Source organism: Ambystoma mexicanum, chromosome 1q, assembly GCF_040938575.1.
Source record: "Ambystoma mexicanum isolate Mex_15411 chromosome 1q, UKY_AmexF1_1, whole genome shotgun sequence".
Classification (NCBI taxonomy): Eukaryota; Metazoa; Chordata; class Amphibia; order Caudata; family Ambystomatidae; genus Ambystoma; species Ambystoma mexicanum.
In genome coordinates, this window is record NC_090922.1 from 1552877204 (window position 1) to 1552893472 (window position 16269).

The following is a 16269-nucleotide window of genomic DNA, read 5'->3' on the forward strand; positions in this document are numbered from 1 at the left end:
AGGATCCCCTACATGTCCACATGTATTCTCGTCCACATACAGATATTGCTGATGACTCAGCATGCCACACTTGGGATCTAACCCAGATAGACCAGACTCAAAACCACGGCGCCACTAAGTGGTAAGAAAACTGAATTGACTCTTTTCAACAATCATTGCTTTAAGCGTTTAGGGCTTCTAGATCAATCATACTCTCATCGTTTACAGACACTACACTTGGAGAAAGAACCCTCTGCATTGAGAATTACCGGAGAATTTTTCCAAGAAATCACGCCATGCTACTGTAACGCCTGGCACTGGTAAGACAGGAACTGCCATGGCATCACTGTTATGATGTCTCCACAGCATTTTAGAACGTATTCAATCTTTCTCTAATTGTTAGGTTATATGCCAATCAGTGAAAATTAAGGGCGAGTCTCCTACAACCCTTTTACGCACCTACAGTGATAAGGTGATGATTTATAATCTGGTGAACGGTTATACATACACATACGGCATATACAATTTACGATAGGAATGTCTAGCATGCCTCATATTATTGTAGGTATTTACGCCTTAAACTGATCACATATTAGTTGTCACATGGAGAAAACACAGAACCTTTGCATAATCAAACCCAATGAATATCATAAAATGGCCATGTACAGGTGGGTGCACCACACATCCACACATCAGGTAAATAATGTGAGATTTCAAATGACTTGTGAATTGTTGTGACAGTGGACCTCATTACGACCCTGGCGGTACGGTATGGACGGTGCTGGTATGGCACTGGCACTGTCCATACCGTACAGCCTTATTCCGAGTTTCCCTCGCGGGTCCCTGACAGCCCGCCAGGTCTGACCTGGCGGGCTGTGCAGAACCCATGAGGGAAACACATGGATGCACCGGCACCGTTATAAACGGTGCCGGTGCATCCATGCTCCTCATCCCCACTCTGCCCTATGGGGATGAGGAGCCCGGCATTACCGCCACCCGCAAATGAGCAATTAGCGGCCCATTCAACTCGTAATGGGCCGGTAAGTGCCCATTCACCGGTGGCAGTTCCGTATGCGACTTTGTGGCAGCCATGTAGCAGCCTGTAATGCAGACATGGCTGCCGCCGAACTCGTAGTGAGGCCCAGTGTCTTTTTGTCTGTTCTTCTACATACCATTCCGTCTGTGACACCAACTGTGATTTAACTTTCCATTACTTGGATACACAATTCGAATGTGTAACTGTGGTTTGTAACACGTGTATATTCATACATACAACTTTTTACTTGTTTCTTTTTTCACCACACATGGTTCTCACAATACATTGCCTTTTTTATGACTTCTACATACTCACTTATAATGTATTGTTCAAATTTGTGTTCATGGATTTATGGTTATTTTATCAGCCTTGAGGACGACTTAGGGCGAAACACGTGTTGGCTGACTGCTTGCGAACAAAATCACTCACAGATGAAAACTTGATTAAATTGACTTGTTCTCATGATAACCTTGTACAACTCACCATTCAGAGGCAGAGCGCGACTCACCAATACCAATGCAATTTCTAGACTATGGGCCTCATCACGAGTTTGGCGGTAACCATTAAATCCGGCAGCAGCGCTATTACTGCATGATTTAAGGGTTCTCCAAATCCGCCGACAATTCATGCTCATACCGCCGGCGGGAAATCCGCTGGCGGTATGAGCGTGAAAATTCCCCATTGAGCCCAATGGGGAATGGGGCATTCCCGAATGGGCTCAGTGGGGAATGGGGACTTCCAGGACCGGCAAACCCGTGATCCGGAGCTAATAGCGCCGGGGGGTTTGGCGGTAGGGCAGATAGCGCCACCGCTATTAGCGCCGGCGTTACTACCCAACTCGTGATGAGGCCCCATGGGCCCCATGGGCCTCATCACGAGTTTGGCGGTAACCCTTAAATGTGGTGGTAGCGCTATTACCGCCGCATTTAAGAGTCCGCCAGATCATGATCTTGGCGGATTTCCCCCCTTCTCTGAGCTGGGGGGAAATCTGCGGCAAATTTGCCAATTTTTGGCACCTTTACCGCCAGCAGGAAATCCGCCAGCGGTGAGAGCGCAAATTTTCCACCTTAGGCCCAATAGGGAAGGAGGAATTCCCGAATGGGCGCAATGGGGAATGTGCAATAACCGTTCCGCCAAACCCGTGATCTGGCGCTAATAGCACCGGGGGGTTGGGCGGTACGGCTATTAGCGCCCATGATGAGGCCCTATGTATTAGAGGTCTTTATGGACAGACTTTGTGGAATTGGTGACGCAGCTAGCCGCCGTAATATTGACAGTGGTCAAACCACACTCTGAAGGGTTTGGACCCATAAAACAGTTTATCGTGCATATACATAACACTGCACACAGACAACGGCAGGTCTCCTTCCATTCGCGGTTGAGGAAGTCCTTTCAGAGACAGCTGGGAGGCTGAAATTCAGTAGATAGGGGACTTACACCACAAGCTGGTGACCACCAAAGTTCTGCAAACGTGGAACGGCGATGGTTCTAGCACAGTATCCCACTGGAGAGCTGGGTGGTCCAGGAAAACCTCCGAAGGCTCAGGACGTTTGGATCCTGGAGAGCACGTTGAGACTGGTTGGTCCCACTGGTCTGGGGGTTGAAGCACCACACATGACCTTCGCAGATCAGGTAGTCATACAGGGCTTCACTGGGCCAGACACAGGAAGGGATGCTGGGCCTCTTCAGGAGTCTGCTTCAGAGATCATGTAGCCCAGCAGGGCTTCACCGGGCCAGACACAGGAAGGGATGCTGGCCGCTTCAGGAGTCTGCTTCAGAGATCAGTTAGTCAAACAGGGCTTCCCTGGGCCAGACACAGGAAAGGATGCTGGGCCTCTTCAGGAGTCTGCTTCAGAGATCAGGTAGCCCAGCAGGGCTTCACCGGGCCAGACACAGGAAGGGATGCTGGCCGCTTCAGGAGTCTGCTTCAGAGATCAGGTAGCCCAGCAGGGCTTCACTGGGCCAGACACAGTAAGGGATGCTGGGCCTCTTTGGGAGTCTGCTTCAGAGATCAGGTAGTCAAACAGGGCTTCACTGGGCCAGACACAGGAAGGGATGCTGGGCCGCTTTTTCGGATCTTCAGTCAGCTGTTCCTCTACACAGGATTTTGGGCTCCAACGCTGATCTGCAGAAATGACTGCAGGTGTCCTCTTCTTATCCAAAATTCAGCCTGTAAGCAAGACCAAGCCCACCAATGGTAAGGATCTGCACCATTTAAACAGCCAGTTGTTGTCCAATCATGCAAAACTAGAGTTTCACTCATGCCCCACACCTACACTCTCTGGATCCAGGAATGTGACCAGGCAGTCCCTCCCACTTCCTGAGCCATGCACACAAAAAGGCGTCACTAGCCTGCGAAAGCAGTAGCTTTCCCGGGCAAACACATGACCTTATATGGGACTTCCTGACCTTGCAGGCCGGGAAGAAGGCAAACTACAATATGGCCACATGCAGTAAATGTGAATATGCACACTCGAAGCAACGCAAACATGGTACAATAACATCTGCTGTCACCAGCTTGTTCTTAGGCACATATAAATAAAAATCCCAGACAGGAGATTAATAAGGGGAGATGAATCTTAGAAACGGAGATGAATGGGGAGAGCGGAGACGATGATACATAACATCATGCAGACAGGAGATTAATATGGGGAGATGAATCTTGGAAATGGAGATGGATGGGGCGATGATGCATAACAGTGTGCAGACAGGAGATTAATATGGGGTGATTGATCTGGGAAATTGAGATGGATGGGGAGAGCTGAGATGATGATACATAACTTCGTGCAGACAGGAAATTAATATGGGGAGATGAATCTTGGAAATGGAAATGGATGGGGAGAGCTGAGACGATGATATATAACATCGTGCAGACAGGAGATTAATATGGGGAGATGAATCTTGAAAATGGAAATGGATGGGGAGAGCTGAGACAATGATACATAACATCGTGCAGACAGGAGATTAATATGGGTAGGTGAATCTTGGAAATAGAGATGGATGGGCAGAGCAGAGACGATGATACATAACATCACGCAGAGAGGAGATTAATCTTGGAAATGGAGATGGATTGGGAAGAGCTGAGACGATGATACATAACATCACGCAGAGAGGAGATTAATCTTGGAAATGGAGATGGATTGGGAAGAGCTGAGACGATGATACATAACATCACGCAGAGAGGAGATTAATCTTGGAACTGGAGATGGATGGGGAGAGCTGAGACGATGATACATAACATCACGCAGAGAGGAGATTAATCTTGGAAATGGAGATGGATGGGGAAGAGCTGAGACGATGATACATAACATCACGCAGAGAGGAGATTAATATGGGGAGATGAATCTTGGAAATGGAGATGGATGGGGAGAGCTGAGACGATGATACATAACATCACGCAGAGAGGAGATTAATCTTGGAAATGAAGATGGATGGGGAAGAGCTGAGACGATGATACATAACATCACGCAGAGAGGAGATTAATCTTGGAAATGGAGATGTATGGGGAGAGCTGAGACGATGATACATAACATCACGCAGAGAGGAGATTAATCTTGGAAATGGAGATGTATGGGGAGAGCTGAGACGATGATACATAACATCACGCAGAGAGGAGATTCATATGGGGAGATGAATCTTGGAAACAGAGATGGATGGGGAGGAGCTGAGACGATGATACATAACATTGTGCACACAGGTGATGAATCTAGGAAATGGAGATGGATGGGGAGAGCGGAGATGATTTGAAGACTGGTTTGCAGGCAGGCTGGAGAGAGAAGGCAATACAGAGACAGATGAGCGGCCCATATTGAAAATTGGGATCTAGACAGGCCACTGTCTTTACTAATGCAGTCATTCCAATTTGAGAGACTGCAGGCTGATATTGCCCAAATGAGAAGCCACATTGAAAATGCTAAATAAAACCCCAAATGCAAATCCAAATTGCCCAGAGTGTTTTCTATGTGAACATCCCAGTAATAGAGGCCTAGAGTAAAAGGGAACGCTAAAGTGACCAAGATAACGGTGCAGTCTTAGCTAAAGTGACCAAGATAACGGTGCCGTCTTAGCTAAAGTGACCGGATGCCACTATGACCTGTGTGATTCACCTGGGGCGATAGTTCTTTGTGATGCCACTATGGCCTGTGTGATTCACCTGTAGCGATAGTTCTTTGGGATGCCGCTATGGCCTGTGTGATTCACCTGAAGCGATAGTTCTTTGGGATGCCACTATGGCTTGTGTGATTCACCTGAAGCGATAGTTCTTTGGGATGCCACTATGGCCTGTGTGATTCATCTGGGGCGATAGTTCTTTGGGATGCCACTATGGCCTGTGTGATTCATCTGAAGCGATAGTTCTTTCGGATGCCACTATGGCCTGTGTGATTCACCTGCGGCGATAGTTCTCTGTGATGCCACTATGACCTGTGGGATTCCCATGGTGCGATAGTTCTTTGGGATGACACTATGGCCTATGTGAATTACCTGGGGTGATAGTTCTTTGTGATGCCCCTATGGCCTGTGTGAATTACCTGGGGCGATAGTTCTTTGTGATGCCACTATGGCCTGTGTGAATCACCTGGGGTGATAGTTCTTTGGGATGCCCCTATGGCCTGTGTGATTCCCCTGGGGCGATAGTTCTTTGGGATGCCACTATGGCCTGTGTGATTCACCTAGGTCGATAGTTCTTTGGGATGCCACTATGGCCTGTGTGATTCCCCTGGGGCGATAGTTCTTTGGGATGCCACTATGGCCTGTGTGATTCACCTAGGTCGATAGTTCTTTGGGATGCCACTATGGCCTGTGTGATTCACCTGCGGCGATAGTTCTCTGTGATGCCACTATGACCTGTGTGATTCCCATGGTGCGATAGTTCTTTGTGATGCCCCTATGGCCTGTGTGAATTACCTGGGGCGATAGTTCTTTGTGATGCCACTATGGCCTGTGTGAATCACCTGGGGTGATAGTTCTTTGGGATGCCCCTATGGCCTGTGTGATTCCCCTGGGGCGATAGTTCTTTGGGATGCCACTATGGCCTGTGTGATTCACCTAGGTCGATAGTTCTTTGGGATGCCACTATGGCCTGTGTGATTCACCTAGGTCGATAGTTCTTTCGGATGCCACTATGGCCTGTGTGATTCACCTGCGGCGATAGTTCTCTGTGATGCCACTATGACCTGTGTGATTCCCATGGTGCGATAGTTCTTTGGGATGCCACTATGGCCTGTGTGAATTACCTGGGGTGATAGTTCTTTGGGATGCCACTATGGCCTGTGTGAATTACCTGGGGTGATAGTTCTCTGTGATGCCACTATGACCTGTGTGATTCCCATGGTGCGATAGTTCTTTGGGATGCCACTATGGCCTGTGTGAATTACCTGCGGCGATAGTTCTCTGTGATGCCACTATGACCTGTGTGATTCCCATGGTGCGATAGTTCTTTGGGATGCCACTATGGCCTGTGTGAATTACCTGGGGTGATAGTTCTTTGGGATGCCACTATGACCTGTGTGATTCTTTGTTGGCCGGAGCCACAGATTCTATTAAATGCTGCTTAAGTTTAGAGTAGCAATATGCTTTCAAGCGCATCAGTTACATTCAGTTTTAAATCTCGCCTCTCAATACAAAATACATTGGGCCTCATTCTGAGTATGGCGGTAAGGGATAGCGGCCACCTTTGAGCAGGTGTTAAAGTCGAGGGCGCAAAGGGGCCTCCAAGCCAATAACGGTGACCGTAATGAACGGTCACCGTTATTTGCATCTTCCCCATTCCCATTGAGCCCTATGGGGGCTCATTTGGGAATGGGGAAGAGCCTTGGTGAATGGGGAATTACCGCCCCGCCAACCTTGGAATGGGGCGGTGATTCTGCCATCCACCAAGGCGCTGCCGGTCCGGGTACGGCGTCAACCAAGGCTTTAATAGCGCCATTGGTTAGCGCCGTACTCGGAATGAGGCCCATTGGCTTTAAAGAAATAACCTGTCACTTTATATTCAGTGTAAATAGGAGACACAGGGCATCATATCTAAGACTGCACCATTATCTTGGTCACTTTAGCTAAGACTGCACCATCATCTTTGTCACTTTAGCTAAGGCTGCACCGTTATCTTGATCACTTTAGCTAAGACTGCACCGTTATCTTGGTCACTTTAGCTAAGACTGCACCGTCATCTTGGTCACTTTAGCTAAGGCTGCACCGTTATCTTGGTCACTTTAGCTAAGACTGCACCGTTATCTTTGTCACTTTAGCTAAGACTGCACCGTTATCTTTGTCACTTTAGCTAAGACTACGCCGTTATCTTGGTCACTTTAGCTAAGACTGCACCGTTATCCTGGTCACTTTAGCTAAGACTGCGCCGTTATCCTAGTCACTTTAGCTACAACTGCACCGTTATCCTGGTCACTTTAGCTAGGACTGCACCGTTATGGTGTTCAGAGCAGGGTCAAAAATACCTGCACACTTTATTTCATGAATTCCAACCTGTGAGAATCATAGTAAGATGGCCACTGCCTAGATTTAAATGATCTGCACATGGCCAACACAAGCCCACACTCATATAGTGGAAAGAGAAAGGAATATATATTTTAAAACAATTCTGTTCACATATTTATTCCCTGATACTGTACTTGTATTGATACTGGGGAAAATGAAGTGCTTTTGAATGTATTTTACATCAGTACGCACATGCGCTGACCAAAGCGTGGCAATGTTATCAGTGAAGTAAATTGGATTGCCTAGACAGAATCAATAGAAATGTTTAAAATGCCTACGGCTTCTTAGCGTATAATATACATATATGTGAACCTGGAGATACATGCTTGTGTAAATCAGAGAGATTTGTAAAGTAAGCGAACAAACGTACTGGCTGATTATTCAAAGCTGGAGACCATCTTGTTTTGAAGTGTCTCTTTTCTTTTGAATACAATTCACATTTTGTGAAACTTGCTGTCTGTGTATTGCCCCGAATTGTGGGTAGGGACTGTATATCAGAGGACATGAGACTAGAAATGTTCCACTATATGAACCTGTAAATTAATACTAAAGACACATTATTCTACATAAACTTGGTGAATTGCAATACCTATGTAACGCAGATTTGAGATTCAAAGAATTCCCTATCGTTGCATACCAGAGGAGTCGAATCTGAGAGACAAACTGGTACCAACTAAACCTCCACCCACGGGACCTTCCACATTATGAACTGGGACTTTCCCATGTCTACATTGTTCTAATTGTGGATTTGTGACAAAAGGGAACATCATTAATCACACATGTACAAGTGAGAACATTAAATTGTGCAGTTATGGAACTTGTGATAGCAGCAATATAATGTATGCCATAAAGTGCCCATGTGGACTTTACTATGTGGGGAAATCCAAATGCACCGCAACGACACGATGGAACGGATATAGATCGTATATTAGAAACTTGAATATGAATTCAGCAGTAAAACGCCACTGGGCAGAAAAGAGACATCCACACAAAGACATGAACTGCACACTAGACAGGCGAGAGACTTTTTGGATAGACTGTCTCAGAACCCTGATGCCTAAAGGACTGAACGAAGAGATTCATTTATTTCCATTGTTACATTTGATGAACTGTAGTATCTTTTTCATTGCATTTTTTATTTTTTCAGTTTATTATCTTTGCTTCCTTTGTTGGAGTATTCATATTGTTGACAGATGATTAGACCTGTACATGTAACACTGTGTCCAACATATCTATGGGTTTTTAAGACCATATGTATCACGATAACTGAGACTACAGTAAGTGAGTTTAAGTATGCATTGTGGAAGTTTATATCTGCTTTTATGTATTAGAACTATGAGTTCTGTAAGTTATAGCTGCTAGAACTGTGACAATACACAGTATGTAGTCCACAATTGAAGAGCATAACATGTAATTACTTGATTATTGATTACCCATTATACACACATTGTGGGGGTACAAGCCAAATATATAATTAATATCCATTAGTACTGTTAAAAAGGGTGAGTTGAGCTTCACTTACCTTTTATTCACAATACAGTATCAGCTGTGTGCATTTTTGTATTACATTCAAAACCCGACAAGGCAACATCGTTATTTTAATATAATAGGTGTGACCTCCGTGTGCATAACATCTACAAGAAACGGTGATCAGTACTGAGGACTATCGCGAGTTCCTTTGGAACTCACGCGCGTGAATATACATTTAGCAGCACATGCCTCCCTCAGAAGTTACAGAATCCTATTATCACAGCATTTCTCCAACTCATAGTGTGTATCTTTGATAATAAAAAGCTGACTGTTTGGCACACTGGCACGTCTCAATTTGCTTCCATGAGCAGGTTGGGGCGAGAGACGCCACAAGGTCCCTGCCACGGCATCTATTCCAGTTGCCTAGCAATTAACCTCAGCCCTAGGACACGTTACATTGTTGGCTAGATGTTCATTAATTGTTTTGATTAAAGCCTTTCTGATAGCATTCCTCATGTTGTTTTCCCACACGTATCAAACATATACTACATGAGCTACACCACAGGTAGGCCGTCCTGCTAAATTACTTTTATCTGACAACATTTACCTGGAAACACCCATGGGCGTGCCCAGCAATGGCATCTAGTATCCATGGTCACCAAGCTTTAATCTCTGGTTCGTGCATTACCTCCACGTCCACTCTTCCTCATCAGTACTGTGATGAGGAAGAATAGGACTAGGAGTAATGAAGAGTATGAGTAAGTAATCAGAGCATGAGCGTGCGCTCATTAACTTTCAATATGGCTAAAGACGGCTGGAAGCACACAACAGAGAATTACAGGAATTTAAGAATTAAACGTTAGTAGATAGCATTTTATTTACAAGAGCTATGTGCTTTTGTTTATCACATCCACCGCACCGTCTCTTTATACAGTAGACAAACGCCATTAAAGAAACGTGCTTTGTAACGTGTCTTGACTATACGTATTGCACGAAGCACAGAGGTAAGCATAGTGAGCTCCAGTGACAGGCAGACATGACACAACAGTACTTACACACGTTGCATCTATTTCATTCAGTGCATAGGAGTATTTTAATACAATTTGGCCGGACATACACCATTTATTTTTATTTATTTGCATTAATAAAGCGCAGCAGCGGCCCGGAGGCATTGTGGCGCTGTTACAGAAAATTCAACTTGACATGGAGAAAGTGTGACAGTGAGCATGGAGGCAGTATTGCTGTTCATGAGGTTACAGTTGAACAGCGTAGTTAAGCATACTGGTTAGGATCTAACAGAACAGTTGAAGACACGTAGTTACACATATTGGTTAGTATCTAGCAAAATAGTGAGATTTTAAGCATTTTGCGGAAAGGGGTGTAGGATCTCTCATTTCTTAAGGTTGTGGGCAGTGCATTCCAGTTTTTGGGTGCCAGGTGTTGGAAACTAGACCCTCCAGCTTTAGTTCTTTTGAAAGCTGGTACGTGGATCTGGTTGGTCAGGTGAGATCTGATAGGTCGGTTTGAAAGGTTGCGGGTGATTCTGATAGGTAGGGTGGGGCATCGGAGGAGAGGCACCTGTGTATTATGGCCAGTGTTTTGAAAAGTATGTGTTCCTTTACCAAACCATGAAATTTGGATTGAGGTAATCAGTGACATATTGGTGGTCTTATCTCATTTTGTATTCCATATGTTTGTCTCAATTGTTTTACATTTGTGCAACGTTGCGCCACATGGACTGTTGGTATGTAATTAGATTTTGTTTATTTATTTGTGTTTAAACATTGCTGACTTTGATGACATAATTGTTGTGCTTTAAACAGTGGTTACTATAGGGCTTTGCCCTGATGAAGCCCTTTATATACGCTCAAGTGAAAGCTGGCCTCCAGTTTACGAATAAATAATCACAATCTATTTGAGAAATTGTGAATGAATTACATTTAAGAGAGTGGTCTCTTAATTCGGCAAGAACTCAGTACACTTTAGGATAACCATTTTCGGACGTTAAATTGTCTGAATATATCTTTTTCGATTGTTTTCAGTAACCCGTTTAGTAAAGGTGGCCTATACATCCCTTATCTGTAGGGCTGTCTGGAGTGTATAGGCTGTTCTGGAGGTGCACAGGAAAGTTCTGTGGGGAAGCTCTAGGTGCCTATAGGGAAGGTCTGACATTGTACGTGGACGCTCTGGAAGTGTAGTAATGATTCTCTGGGGGGTGAAGTAATGATGCTCATGGTGTGCTCTGGAAAGCTCTGCAGTGTACAGGGAAGCTCTGGGGTGTACAAGGAGGCTCTGCGGTGGGGTACAAGGAGGCTCTGCGGAGTACAAGGAGGCTCTGCGGAGTACAAGGAGGCTCTGTGGAGTACAAGGAGGCTCTGCGGTGAGCAGGGAATCTCTGGGTGTGGTAGGGAAGCTCTGGTGTGCCGGGAAGCTATGACATTGTACTTGGACGCTGTGGAGGTGAAGTAATGACACTCTGTGTGCTCTGGAAAGCTCTGCGATGTACAAGGAAGCTCTGGTGTGAGCAGGGAAGCTATGGGCCTCCCTTCGGCTGGGGCCTCCTTCTAGAACAGCCTCCCTGCCACTCTGAAACTTGAGGAGAACCATCTTTGGTTCCGGAAGCACCTCAAGACTTTTCTCTTTCTTCTGCCCCTCTTGTCCCCTGCTGATCTGTTTTCTCTCTTGGCACCGTGCACCTGGTCACCATCTGCCCTCCGGGCCCAGGTACCTGCTCACCCTGCCCCCCTCCTGCACTGACTCCAGGCCAGCCCTTGCACTGGGGTATGTATCTGTACCCCCTTTCTTCTCTTTCTGTACTTATCAGACATACGCTGTCTGCTGCCTTAAACACTGCACTTGCCACCTGCAGGGGGAGCAGTGAAGCTCTTGTATGAAGGTAAGTGGGGTGCGCATGGAAGCTCTTGGGGTGTGCTGGAGAGATTCTGGGGTGCGCATGGAAGGTCTGGTGCAGAGCAGGGGAGGTCACGCGGTGTCGATCTTGATGTATGAAGGCAAGTACTGGACACCGGGGAAAGGATACACTAAACATGGGGGGCACTTACCCAGCGTCTTTACCTGGAGCCTCTACAGCATCCACTGCCTCACAGTGCGCACGCGCAGAAAAGCCCACGTCTCACCGTGCGCATGTGCACAGAATCCGCCCCCTCACAATACGCACGCGCAAAAATCCGTCATGTCACAGTGCGCATGCGCTAAGGACGGTTCACCGTGAGTATGTGCAGAGAAATTGTCACCTCACACTGCTTAAGCGCCGGGAATCGGGCACATCACCTTGCGCATGCGTAGAGAACCAGTGCGCTCGGAATCCATCGGTTCGCCGTACGCATGCGCAGAGAACCCGCGCCTCGGAGCGCGCGTCCGCTGAGTGGATTTGCGCACGCGCCCTCTACCGGGGGTCGTGACGTTTGGAAATCTGCCTTTTCATGCTCAGGGACTTCCGAAAATACTTCATAACCCCGCAAAAGAAATGCATTTTATTAATGAACTGCTTAGATGCCGTTTAATGGATGCCACAGTGCGGACAGCAGCTGAACTGTGACCCTGGGCAGCTCCAGTGGTGTGACCCTGGGCAGCTCTAGTGGTGTGGCCCTGGGCAGCTCCAGTGGTGTGACCCGGGGCAGCTCCAGTGGTGTGTCCCTGGGCAGCTCCAGTGGTGTGACCCTGGGCAGCTCCAGTGCTGTGACCTTGGGAAGCAGCTGAACTGTAACCCTGGGCAGCTCCAGTGGTGTGACCCTGGGCAGGTCCAGTGGTGTGACCCTGGGCAGCTCCAGTGGTGTGGCCCTCGGCAGCTCCAGTGGTGTGACCCTGGGCAGCTCCACTGGTGTGGCCCTGGGCAGCTCCAGTGGTGTGGCCCTGGGCAGCTCCAGTGGTGTGGCCCTCGGCAGCTCCAGTGGTGTGGCCCTCGGCAGCTCCAGTGGTGTGACCCTGGGCAGGTCCAGTGGTGTGACCCTGGGCAGCTCCACTAGTGCGGCCCTCGGCAGCTCCACTGGTGTGGCCCTGGGCAGCTCCACTGGTGTGGCCCTCAGCAGCTCCAGTGGTGTGGCCCTGGGCAGCTCTAGTGGTGTGGCCCTGGGCAGCTCCAGTGGTGTGACCCGGGGCAGCTCCAGTGGTGTGTCCCTGGGCAGCTCCAGTGGTGTGACCCTGGGCAGCTCCAGTGCTGTGACCTTGGGAAGCAGCTGAACTGTAACCCTGGGCAGCTCCAGTGGTGTGACCCTGGGCAGGTCCAGTGGTGTGACCCTGGGCAGCTCCAGTGGTGTGGCCCTCGGCAGCTCCAGTGGTGTGACCCTGGGCAGCTCCACTAGTGCGGCCCTCGGCAGCTCCACTGGTGTGGCCCTGGGCAGCTCCAGTGGTGTGGCCCTGGGCAGCTCCAGTGGTGTGGCCCTCGGCAGCTCCAGTGGTGTGGCCCTCGGCAGCTCCAGTGGTGTGACCCTGGGCAGGTCCAGTGGTGTGACCCTGGGCAGCTCCACTAGTGCGGCCCTCGGCAGCTCCACTGGTGTGGCCCTGGGCAGCTCCACTGGTGTGGCCCTGGGCAGCTCCAGTGGTGTGGCCCTGGGCAGCTCCACTAGTGCGGCCCTCGGCAGCTCCAGTGGTGTGGTCCTCGGCAGCTCCAGTGGTGTGACCCTGGGCAGCTCCAGTGGTGTGACCCTGGGCAGCTCCAGTGGTGTGACCCTCAGCAGCTCCAGTGGTGTGGTCCTCGGCAGCTCCAGTGGTGTGACCCTTGGCAGCTCCAGTGGTGTGGCGCTCGGCAGCTCCAGTGGTGTGACCCTTGGCAGCTCCAGTGGTGTGGCGCTCGGCAGCTCCAGTGGTGTGGCCCTGGGCAGCTCCAGTGGTGTGGCGCTCGACAGCTCCAGTGGTGTGACCCTGGGCAGCTCAGTGGTGTGGCCCTCGGCAGCTCCACTGGTGTGGCCCTCAGCAGCTCCAGTGGTGGGACCCTGGGCAGCTCCAGTGGTGTGGCCCTGGGCAGCTCCAGTGGTGTGGCCCTCGGCAGCTCCAGTGGTGTGAGCCTCGGCAGCTCCATTGGTGTGACCCTGGGCAGGTCCAGTGGTGTGACCCTGGGCAGCTCCAGTGGTGTGACCCTTGGCAGCTCCAGTGGTGTGGCGCTCGGCAGCTCCAGTGGTGTGACCCTTGACTGCTCCAGTGGTGTGGCGCTCGGCAGCTCCAGTGGTGTGACCCTGGGCAGCTCCAGTGGTGTGAGGCCCCTCTTGCACCTGCAAACCATTGGATAGTTAGTCCCGGCCCAAGGCTGGGAGATTTCCAGGGAGGTCCTTGCACTGTGGGTGGGGGTGCAGGCAGCAATGCCTCCAGCCGCCCTCTGAAAAGACCTCTTTGGCGATATAAGCAGCATTGTGAATGCTGACACGAAAGCCTGCAACTCTTTATAGGACTCTGGCCCTGCCTTAGTGAGCAATGAGACACACAGGCAAGATGCAGCTCATGAATATTAATGAGGCTGCCCATGTCGGTCTCATTGATCTTCGCTGGATTATCACATCAAGCCAGTTCAAAGGTTAGCCGAGTAGCAGTGCAGTGATGTGTGAACACAGTGATGCATGCCGCCTATTAGGTGTTTTTGCACAATGATGTGGCCCATTTTAGCACTCACCACCTCCAGAAACGGCATCCAATTAACCAACATAACCACTGGTTAGTTTACCAAGCCAGGGGGGGTGCCTAAAGGCCACTTAACTTGCATTGGGTAGATAATCTAATCCAGGAAGTGCCTGGAGGCCTCTTACCTTGCATTGGTTAACTAATCCAATCCAGGAGGTGTCTAGAGGCCTCTTACCTTGCATTGGTTAACTAATCCAATCCAGAAGGTGTCTAGAGGCCACTTATCTTGCATTGGGTAGTTTATCAATCCTGGAGATGCATAGAGGCCACTTACCTTGCATAGGTTAACTAATCCAATCCAGGAGGTGTCTAGAGGCCTCTTACCTTGCATTGGTTAACTAATCCAATCCAGGAGGTGTCTAGAGGCCACTTATCTTGCATTGGTAGTGTATCAATCCTGGAGGTGCATAGAGGCCACTTACCTTGCATTGGTTAACTAATCCAATCCAGGAGGTGTCGATAGACCACTTAGCTTGCATTGGGTAGCTAACCAATCCAGGAGGTCCCTAGAGGCCACTTAGCTTGCATTGGGTATTTTATCCATCAAGGAGGTGCCTAGAAGCCACTTAGCTTGCATTGGGTATCTAATCCAATCCAGGAGGTGCCTAGAGGCCACTTAGCTTGCATTGGGTATCTATTCCAATCCAGGAGGTGCCTAGAGGCCACTTAGCTTGCATTGGGAAGCTAATCCAATCCAGGAGGTGTCTAGAGGCCATTTAGCTTGCATTGAATTGAATTGATATTTTATTTCTATCTCGCTCATACACGAGTGTTTCCGAGCGTGACAAGGCAAGGGAGGGGAACAGGGGAGAACAAAACAGTGATCTTACTAGGACCAGTGACATTGAGAACGTGCAAGTGCATAGGAGGGGGGAGGGGAAAAGTGCATGGAAGGGAGGAGAAGTGGAAAGTACAGAGCAAAGGAGATGGCAAGTGCCACTTTCAAGTTTCATCTGTCCCATATCGAGGCTTCATTTTGTCCAAAGAAGGGATCATGATGGACCAAAGAAAAGTGTCTGCCATTCTCAGTTGGCCATCCCCTGCTTCCATCAAAGATATGCAAAGATTCCTGGGTTTATCCAACTTCTCCCGAACAGTTCTCCCCATCACGGGTTTGCTTAAGAAGACTAATAAACCCTTTAGGTTTGTTAGGGAGAATGTCTTATATGGCTAATTTCCCTTACCTGTAGAGTCCCCCAGCAGCTTTGCTGGATTTCCAGGGTTTCTTTTTTTCTCCTGCTAAGAGTGAGACTCTTTTTCCCACTCTTAGACATATTGTTGATGTGTGTTTTAGGCTATTTTTGTGTTTATGGTCTATGGGTTTTTTTCTCACCCTCATAGGTATCTTCTTATTTATGTGTCTTACACAGCACCCTCCGTGCAGTAACACAGGGGTGTCATAGTGACCCTCAAACATAGACTCCATACCCTGGGATTGACTACTGTCTCCCAGGGCATGTAAAGTTACCATTGACTTTACTAGTCAATTTTTATGAACAGAATCAGTACAAACCATCTTATATGGAAGTACTGGAGGGTTAATAATTTTTCCCCTGGGTCTGTTTTGTAGGGGACAATGGGCCTCATTATGAGTGTGGCGGAAAGGCAACAACGGCGCCGGTAGCATTACCTCTCCACCACACTACAAGTTCTGCTTGCCGGTG

General features: G+C 48.6%; 1 protein-coding gene across 1 annotated transcript in view; it reads right to left on the reverse strand.

Annotated features, from left to right (window-relative positions):
• Positions 1–12117, reverse strand: part of LOC138552180 (zinc finger protein 658B-like) — a 42019-nt gene extending 29902 nt beyond the window's left edge. The window contains exon 1 of the mRNA XM_069642519.1: positions 12037–12117. The gene's annotated coding sequence lies outside the window, so the exon portion shown is untranslated. The remainder of the gene's footprint in view (positions 1–12036) is intronic.
• Between the last annotated feature and the right edge of the window lie 4152 nt (positions 12118–16269).